This window comes from Leptosomus discolor, chromosome Z (assembly GCF_034619465.1).
Source record: "Leptosomus discolor isolate bLepDis1 chromosome Z, bLepDis1.hap2, whole genome shotgun sequence".
Lineage (NCBI taxonomy): Eukaryota > Metazoa > Chordata > Aves > Leptosomiformes > Leptosomidae > Leptosomus > Leptosomus discolor.
Genome location: NC_141419.1, coordinates 24017100 through 24025381, shown reverse-complemented (window position 1 = coordinate 24025381; position 8282 = coordinate 24017100).

Genomic DNA, 8282 nt, shown 5'->3' with positions numbered 1-8282 from the left:
AACAGCACCTCAAAGTCAGCTGAAGATGCGGTTCAGATCACAGGGTCCTGGCACTCACGGTCGCATGTTGCCAAGGTCATGCTTGCTGCTCACCTGCAAATAGAGAGCAAAACCCTGCTCTTCAGCACTCCCAAAGCAAGAAAATGTTTGCCCAGGCTAGTGAAATGTTCACAAGCTCTGCTAAACCCATTTCACTCTCATCTCATGCGCTCCCAAACACATTCCTCAAAACAGCACCTGCTTTTAAGTGGCCTCATACCGCTGGCAAAAAATCTGCCTTTAAACCCATGGAAAGGAATATCCCCACAATACACAACTAAAATCAGATAAACCAGCTTTTTAAACAAACCAGTTCAGTATCAGTGGCAATATGATTTGAAGCTTAAATCTCTGACAAAATGCAAACGCAACCCAGAAGATGGTGATTGTGTCTTCATACTTAGGAAATGAAAATTTAAAAAAATCTAACAACATACAATTAATTTTGAACACCAGGGCGGCAATCAAGCACAAACTCAGACACTCCCTCTGCACCTGATCAAACTTCATGTCATTTTACATCACTTATGCGCATTTCTCAAATGTGTCAAATACTTTCTTTTCAACTGAATTTGAGAGGCATCAAAATGAAGGCAAGAAACTTTAGTTTTTAAGATAACAAAAAAAATTAACAAGTTCACCCTTCACTGTGCTATACGGACAGTTACCAGCTGTCCAGAGGCTTAAGAGAACCTTAAGAGATCTGCATGGCTTAAGTCATAACCTTCCTTAAACTCTGAGAGTTATCCTTTTGCTTTTTTATCATATTATCTATTTTCCCAGATCTAAATCATGATTCTGTTGAAGGCAAATGCCATTTTCATCAGAGCTATTTAGAAATTTCCAGCATAAGGCATGGACCTCCGGGGCCAAAGCCATGAATCCATGTTTCAGGTAACATGTGAAAATACAAAATCTATCAAATGTTCATCTTTTCCTGCCAGAAACTACTTCCTGCTCACATTGTAAAGCAACTTTCTAGGCAAGGTCTCATCCCACACAAGACTGCAAGCCCTCAACTTCTCAGGACTTCAGCATCAGGACTCTCTAGAAGAACTTGCAGTTGTTTCTCTGATCTGCATTTCTTTTATCACCGTAAAAAAGATAAAGAAACATGATGCAGGAGGTGCTTCATTCATTTAAGTGAATAGAGGGGAGAAGAAGGAAAAAAATCAAGTAAATTTAAAGATTAACCATTCTTTCAATAAACAAAGACGAGCAAGGAATTGCAACATAACTCAGCTAAAAATACTGAAATTGTTTACAGGTAACTTCTTGGACTGTAGCTTTCTTTTCCCTGAGTGGGTTACTGAGGCATCTGTTATGAAAATTCAACAGCCTGAGTAGTACGCTTCTGATGGTACATAAGCATGGCTATAAGGTATGTCCGGAACTAATGACATGGGGCTTGGTCACTGCTTGATGAACAACAGGGGCTGGGGGTCAGGCTGCTGAGGCAGCCCCAGCCCCAGACATTAGGCACCGGACTGACAGACCCAGGCTGAGTTGAAACTGGGCTCTGGGGCCATAGGCAGGGGGTCGGTGGGGGTCCCAGGGCAGGCTGGGCGGTGCTATTAAGGCCCACGGGTGTCCTCAGGGCTCAGAAGAAAATTAAGGTTGCAGTGGGAATGCTCAGCTTGTGTATGTCTGTTGGCCTCTTGTTATCAGCTCTAAATCATCTGTTACAGGAACATTTGCTGTTAATGATTCTTTTTTAACTTTTATTTTGCTTATAATGTTCTGTATTCCACACACGTCCAGATTTAAGCTGCAGTCAATGCCCATTTTCCTGTAATACAGGTATTTTTATTACTTAACTACTGCAATAACAACATTTTTTTTTTTTTTACCACAACCAAATGAGATATAGTTACACAAACGTCTGTACAATCCTAGGGCAATGATCACATTGAGAAAGACAGCACAAACCAGTCTTCACAAAGATCCCACTACCACAATACTGGACCCCCTCAGTAGTCCGTTTCCGAGGTGGGAAACTATTACCTTCTACTGTAAACATCCCGACAGACCATGGCTGAAATAGATCAAAGTCAACTATGAAGCTATAGCTGACTTTAACAGGTTCAGGTAACTCGGTCTTCAGACGTCTGTAAAAGAGCCAGCAGTTCACAGACGGACCCTAACACATAGCCCACACCCAGGGTCCTCACTACAGAACTGGACAGTCTCTCTTCCTTTACACTATTGTCTTACTTTTCCAAATGAAGGTTATTTGAGTTGCTGGAGAAGATCAGTAATAAAAGAGCTCAAACAACTCAAAATCTCATGGTTGCTGGGCACAGGCTGGGCCAAAATTGTTTTGAGGTTACTGCTCAGCTAAATTAGTAGAGATTAAATGTACGTTTATATTCCTCTGACAATATCCATGTTTCCTATCTCACCAGCTGTTACCTGCTAGAGGTCACTTTTTCAAACAGGGGATCACATATCAATATAATTTCAATTTGGTACATATATATATTTTAAATTATTAATCATGTAAGTGGAACTTTTTTCATTAAAGTAATGCAGGGATACCAAAGAAACCAAAGAAACCGCAGCACTGTCAGATGATAGTAAAGTCTGAGTGTCTCTCTTTATATACAGCTGATGACAGAGGAGTCATCTCCTGTGACTTTCTCAGACAGCTAAAAGTAACTGGGAACTTCTGCTCATTTCTGCAGGCCTGTTTGGAGGCTCTCCCTAACCTTCTCCCTCCTGTGCTCTGTGAACATGACCTGCAAGACTTGGAGTTCCCATTGTTCTCATCTCACTTATATTTTCATATAGGCAGAAAAGCCCTTTACATTTTTCCCAACTGAAATGCAGCATTCATGTCAATGCTACACCTCATTTTCTTCCCCATCCTCTTCTACACAAGCATTTTTAGATGCAAAATCAACTGTGTCATAGCTTGAAAAGAAAGCTACATGGTGGCTAACTGCTCCTGGAGAATGCTTTCCCTAAAATCAACACAAATTACTGCCTGCTCACTTCTTTTTGAAGCCACCTGCCAGCTTGCTGCAGATAACTGTGTTTCCTCTGTGCCTAGGGAGGTGAGGAGGCTGTGTTTCAGTGTTTTTGCAGCCTGTGTATCCCTGCCCCCACACTCTCGTTCCTCAAGCAAAGGGTGGCCTGTGCAAACCAAAACTAGAAACAATTACCTCCATGAAGCTCGCCATGGGTCTTTCCTCCTCACCCAGCCTCACTGGTGGCGTCAAGAATGCAGCCACCATGGGAATTTCTAGATGTTTATTAAACTCCTAGATATTTTTCCAACATCATTGAAATTAAGCATGACCTGGAGGGAAGTCCTGGATAATGGATGAACTGGAAGAAGCACATCATTAGGAAACAGTTAAAATCGTGTAAGGTTCAAGCTTGTTTCTGCACTGAAGCCTGGGTGCATGCACAGACAACAACTGCCACAATAACTCAAATTCCGGCTTCTGTTATTGCCCACATGAAATCCCAGCAATGGTACAGGTCTCACAGCATCACCTGCAACACAAAGCTCCTTGCATGACCAGTGCCTCTATGCAGTATAATAAATGCAGTAGGACCCTACCTTGCAAGCCTTTTTAGGCACTGGTCAAGGCTCCCCTTTTCAAACATATAGCTTTTAAACATCTAAGAGTTGTTTGTACATTTGGTTATTTGTTTTAAACCTTCTAAAGATGCACCATCTGTCTTGACAGGGGTCAAAACGCCCAGGGCGCACTTCTGCTGCGTGGTATATTCAAAGATACGGACTTACAATGCACCCCACCACAGAAGAAACACTGGAAGATGGGAGAAGTAACACCATACTCATACAAGGCAAAAAGGAGAATCTGGAAAGTGAACTGGGGAAAGGAGGAAGAGTTATAGTCAGGGCTATAGTTAGAAGCTACATCAGTGCAAACCCATGGGAAAGCAGGGAGCTGCTCAGTTGCTGCATGACCAGGGATGTGTTTAGGGAAGACAGAAAGACCAGTTTGGCTGAAGAACCATTTTCCCCTCAGGGAAATGAGATCAGGTCAACTGCCACAATCTAGATTGTTTGTGCAGGGCTGAAAATCCAAAGATAGCAGTTACTCAGAAGCAGTATGTCTTTGGTTCACTGACTGCAGCAGAAGTTGACAACAGTGCTTTGGCAGGGAGGGACTCACCCTGTAGAAAGCACAGCAAATCCATCATTATCTGCCCAGTTTCCTGAAGAGAGACCTTGTCTGCTCAGTCAGACAGCATGCTGCTGGCTGACAGTTTGCTCTTGTTTGCTAAATCACATTTTAAACATTATATAAGTCCTTCATTCAGAATGGCAAGATGACTCATGCTTAATAACCTGCTAACATGTGTGCTCTGAAATCATACAGTAGCTGGCAAAAAACGCTATAGCTTCAGTGTGAATAACACTGGTATTTTAGCTGCATTACAGATGGTGAAGCCTTAACCTTCCACAGCACTTTTCTGCAGTTCAGAGCCCAGCAATATCTAATTCAGAGTGAAGCACATCTAGGTGCTGGAAATAGTGCAGCTATCTGTACCCTAAATTAAGAATCCAATTTTATGGCTTGTTTAGCTTTTACAACCTCATTTACAACATGTCGCTGTAGTGACTAACAGGTACAGAATACAGGCTATGCCAGAAAGCATTACTGTTGCAAAACCATTCCTTAAGAACCACTAGTGCATTAACTGGAACATCATTTGACTTGAGAAAGGGAATATTTTCTGTATCCAGAATCAGACTTTTGCCATAGGAGATCTACTTGGAGACCAGAGGGTAATGAAAAATAGCAATATGCTATGCTCTAAAGAGCACCGCTCTTCCACGTTCTAGGATGGGACTTGGCTTAGCTACTTTCATGGAGACAAAATTCTGTCTGATTTTACACGCAGCAGTAGGAACAGGCCCTTTGTTACAACCCAGAGAATAAGCACTGACACCAGGCAAGACCCAGGAACAACAGCAGTTGGCCACCATGAACCCCTTCTTTTACTTCTTTTATCCCACACAGAGAATGAACGAACACCGGTGGGGAGCAAAGGCCTGGCTACATCAACTCCCTCTCCTCCTTTGCCTCCCTGCATGTGATAGTGTTGCAGTGGAGTTTTGGTTAGGCTGTTGTGGGAGGTTCTTTGGGACAAACAGGGGAATCTGTGGTGTGGCTCCCCCAGAAAGGAGACAGCAGAGGTGAGGATGCAGTGCAGGAGCTGAATGCAAAAAAATGCATGAAGCAGAGGTGTGCAGTGGGAAGTGGGTGTCCTCCAGCAACACCTGCACACTGGAATGTGCGTTGGTGGACCTACAGCTCAGGGAGGGAGAGGAGTGCATTTTGTTCCAAAGAAGGCAAGAAACCTTGTTGCGATCCTGTCCTCTCACAGAGGCAGTTAGCAATGGATTTCCATCCCAGGGTAATGTCAGACAAGTCAACACAGACTAACTTGCATTACACAAATATATGTTTGAAATTCTATTACCACTACAGATTATTAGCATTTCAGGAACTTCCACACTGATTTTTTTCAAGGGAACAGTATACCCACAGCTACATTAACCAACTCTTGGGACACGATCCCAAGGCTGATACTACTGAGATTTTTCTAAAAAACCAAGATTCTCAAGTAAGACTACAGTGCAAAAATTACTTTTGTTAATAACAAAAATTAATCTTTCTAATCTCAAAGCTGTATGAAAACACTAAAACCTGAATCATAAAACATTAAAAGACAGGTGTAAAAAACCCTGCATTTACTTATTTTACATAGCACAGATTTCAAATCAACCTTGCAACAGCAGAAACCTGACTTTTAAGTGTTTTTATGGAGAAGCAATGTTTTATCAGTTTCTACATTCAGAGGTCCCAAACCTGTGTGTGCTTGCGAAGAAGCAGAGAGGGAGAGAAAGAAAGCATGTAGAAAATAAAGACATCTTATAGGCAAGGTATGAAACAACTATGTCTCCCACTTCACTGTGGGGGAAAGGGGCAGTCCTCAATCTCTGATACAAATTGCACATGGTTCCCTTTAGTTAGGAAAACATGTTTTTAATTGAATGCCTCTCCAGGAAACAAAAGGGCATAAATTACTGAGGAAAGGCTCACCAATTCTGGCAAGTTCTGCAAGCCTGTGAGATAGTTTGGCAATGTCACATATACTTAAACTAGAGAATAATTCCTCCAGCTATGCTCACTTATCACTGTTTTCCTTATCACTTTTGTACAGACTCCAGCTGGTGTCTTCAAGGGAAAAACAACCTCTTACCTTAACAAAAGCACTATTTCCAAATTATGTGAGCTTATACTATTTGTTCATGTTTTTATCTCTGTAAGAACTGATTCAGAAATAAACCAGGATGTACAGTAGCAACAAAACAAAACCTTCATGCTAATTTTCCACCTCCACAAATCTAGGCTCATCCCAAATTTTGTACCAACTCAATCATTTATGTGTAGCAAGTGCTTTCCCTTCTGTGTGTCTTGAGAGCTTCTGTGCTTGTATCTTGGGCTTTCTGAAGTCAGTAGGAACTCTGCTCTTGAATAAGCAGGCCAGGGATTCACCCGCAATGAACCACCATTATCAGTCCTATCACCAATAAGCAGCACCAAGAACGCTTTCCTGAGATAGAGATGCAGAGGGAAATAGGAAGAAAAAATAACCACACATCTTTCTGGGCAAGTAGCGCTGTTCTCCATTCAGAAAAATCTCATGGTTGTCTGTCACACTTGCTCCACGAGACCACAGCTCTTCCTCAGCTGATGGTTAGTCTTTAGGCAATACAGTCTCCTTGCCAAGCGTGGCACGCCTTCAACTGCAGCCGTCATCACAGCAAGCCCGAGGAAAGCAGCAAAACCTGTTTGCTGGTGAAACTCCATCAGTTGGCTGAGAAAGAAAAGGATTTGGCTGGTACAGCATTTGGGGGTTTCCTTGCCTTTTCACAAGGAAGACTGCCACAGGATTATAAGCCTCCTGAGAGCCTGCCTCAATCACAACATGAAATGATCCATCCATTGACAGCAGAATGGACCGAGGAACAGTTTGGGGGGCTCAATCCTTAAGGCAAATGTAATGCTACAACCACTGCTTCTGGTTTTGTATTTTTTCCTCAGCACCCACTAAAAAGGACCTACATCAGCCTTGTTCTTGCACAGCATGGCTGAAGGGTCATAGGGGCACCAAAAGAGCACCAAGAGGAGAAGCAGGTGAAGATGGAGCAGAACACATGATGCAGTAAATCTGAGCAATCTGAGCAGAATCTCATCATCTAAGAAAGTCTCTTCTCATCCGGATGCCAAGGTCTCAATTTAAGCTTCCTCAGACTGACCTGTTCCTCACTCCATCCACCCCAGCTCACTGTGACGCTCCTGATAACTGTCCCTACATGTTAATTCCTTATCATGAATCCTCTACAAAGTCCCCCCCTGTGCTGGTGCTTCCCAGCCCTGAGCGTCAGTCTTCAGGAATATAGGCCTGATTTGGTTGTCCTCATTTGCAGTAAGTAGGATCATCAGGGAATGGTACAGAAACACATGGGACTGCTGCTTCTTGCTGAGGAAGGATCTTCCTTTCAAGGAACATGTCAGAAAGGACAGTGAGCTTTCTACAGTTCATGAATGTATCTGCAAAGTTAATGAGCACCTCCAGATCCATAGAAGTCAAAGCACTTAGCAGTGCTACACTTCATTTTTTTTCATTTTGCACCTTCCTTGAGTATCCCATAAAGGACATGTTCTGCCATGTTCTTCCCAGATGCTCTGTAGCGCTAAAGTAATCCTGTAAAATATTAACCCTCCACACTGCTTACAACTGAGCACTGCACAGCTGAACCCAGAAAAGAGATTAGGATTTTGAAAGTATTGAATAGCGTAAACATAGTTATAGTACTTGAATAGTATAAAGATGGAAGACAGAGAAATCCTGCTTGTTCAATTCAGTATTCAGCAAGTGCACCCCTGAAATTTTCTCTCAAAGCCTCAATGAAACATAACTCATTTTGTTAACGCAGACACTGCTCACTGAGGTCTGCAGCAAAGACCTGACAGACGAGACGGACTCTGTGCCCTGGCTTGAAAGCTGAAGTTTCTTCAGGCTGACAAATGAAACCAAACTTTAGCACTAGCAGTTCTGCAGACTTAGAGACTGTTAGATGAACTATCCAATGACCAGTGTGTGCCGCAGGACAGTGACACAAGCTGAGGGGAACTGCAGGGACCTAACAGGGAAATAATTTCCCCCTTTACTTATGCTCCATGAGCTGC